This window comes from Amblyomma americanum, chromosome 1, assembly GCF_052857255.1.
Source record: "Amblyomma americanum isolate KBUSLIRL-KWMA chromosome 1, ASM5285725v1, whole genome shotgun sequence".
NCBI lineage: Eukaryota > Metazoa > Arthropoda > Arachnida > Ixodida > Ixodidae > Amblyomma > Amblyomma americanum.
The window spans coordinates 122,336,495-122,338,676 of record NC_135497.1 but is presented as its reverse complement, the minus strand read 5'-3'; positions in this window follow the sequence as shown (position 1 = coordinate 122,338,676).

The window sequence follows — 2,182 nt, the reverse complement described above, 5'->3', positions numbered from 1 at the left end:
GGGGATCGCAAGATTCGGGGCGCGGGAACCAACAGTGTCAAGTGGAAAGAGGGATGGGCTGGAAGGGGAGACAGCCGAGAGGGAGCAGCGCGCCGTAGCAAACGACAAGGCCAGGCGGGACATGTGCAAACAGTGCCGGACGAGTGATCCGGCGCGATCAGTATGGGCGACGGACATCTGCGCCGAGCCCCGCATATGGGCTGCAGCGTCGAGGGCCGTCGGAAGAAAGAGTGGCGCTTAAATATTCAGCCTCGCCGCGCGGAGCCCAGCGTGCCCTGTCGAAAAAGTCAAGGCCGCGATCATCGCCAGCAGTGCACGGACACGCCGAGGAGCGGCGGCGGCTGCCCAACAAAAATGAAATCGATTCTCCTTGGCCGGCGGTGCGCACGCGAGGCAATCCGAGCCCGGACATGAGGCGTCCGCCGTCTTCGTTCACGCGAGCCCTCTTCATTCCTGCACCCGCAGGACCACGGTTGATGCACTCTTTTTGCCGCTGAGCTCACTGGTTCCAATTCTTTTTCTTAGTCCCACTTAGTGTTCGTGCACGGAACATTTTCCGAAGGAGGACTCCGCAACTCGAACGAAACCAGATGATCCCGAAGGAAGCCGGCGGACACAGCCGGGGGAATACACCAGATACAGTGTTTTCCATTACCCGTCCATTGCCCGCATGTGTCCACCGGCGAAATTGAAACCCCATCCAGACCCTCGGACCTCCTGCCAGGTGGACTCTAGATCGGCGCTCGAAACACTGCGCCACGGTTTTAGCGGAGCACGCGTGACAGCTTCAAAGGGCAAGCTTGTAAGCAGTAACGAAAGCCAGCGTACTTGCGTGGGGGCAGTTGATGGCTGTGGAAGGAGCCCTGGTGAGGATAAAGTCGATCCCCCTTATGCAGACACCGAAGAATCTTCGTGCCGATAGGCTGGTGCGGCCAGATGGTCAGAAGACATAGGATCCAATGTAACGAGAGCAGAGGGAAGGATGTAGACGATGATTTGGAATAAGATGTCTATTGGTTGGTTGGTTTACGGGGTTTAACGTCCTAAAGCAACAAAGGCTATACGGGACGCCGTAGTGGAGGGCTCCGCATAATTTCGACCACCTGGGGTGATTAACGCGAAATAATATCTCACAGCACATGATCCTCTAGAATTTCGCCTCCATCGACATGCGACCGCCGCGGCCGGGATCGAACCCTCGTCTTTTGGGTCAGCAGCCGAGCACCATAACCAATGAGCCACCGCGGCGGGTGAATAAGATGTTTGTGTGGGTGACGATGAAATAAGAAGCATTTTGCAGTTGCACAGCTTATGTAATAGTATATGAAATCCGCAGACACCACTAATACAATATCGCTGCTAAAAATCAACGATTCAGAACGTTGCAGGAAGAAAATGAAAACATAAAGTAAGCTAAAGCAAACACTACCCCCCCCCCCCATCCCTCACACACATTAGTGCATAAATAGCGTAAAAATCCTTAAAAAAGAAACGAAACACCAAGGTGTTTACACACACGACGCGATCACGTCAAGTAGTTTTGCTCGACCATGGAATACAAGAATACAAGCCCGAAAGCAGGCTGATAGAAATTATCTTGGACAAATTTCTGAAAAATATTGGTCATCAGTGTTATTTGCAGCGTACCGATGTGGCCACTGCACGCTAAAAAATATCGAAGTATCTTAAAGAGCACGACATAAGTCCATGTGCTTGGCTTCAGTGAAAGGGCCCTATCGCCTATTTGCCCGCATGGACTAGAAAGCTTAATTTTCTCGAGGACAGAAAGCAGTGTGCCGCTGGATCGAAGCATTCCGACAGTCTGCTCAGGATTGTGCACTTTACAGCGATTATGTCTGAGTGAGAAGTTTACGATGATGAGAGGCAGGCTGGGCAAGTGTTTCGATAGTCACTTGACCGAAATGCCTCAAGAGCAATGAGTTCTAAGAACGCAAAACAGGTATCACAAATACAGCTAGCCAAGTATTATAAAAGCAGAGGACGCAGAGCAGTGGCGTGGCGTAAAAAAAAAAAAGACCTGCACGCGCTACCATAACGTGATGCTCCATACGTGGTCAGACAACTTCAGGAGACTTTATGCACTTTCGCGTCGGCGGCCGTCGCGATGGCCAGCGGAACGGCAGTGCTTTCCGGTTCAATCTTTCGACCTGATTGTGCGTAT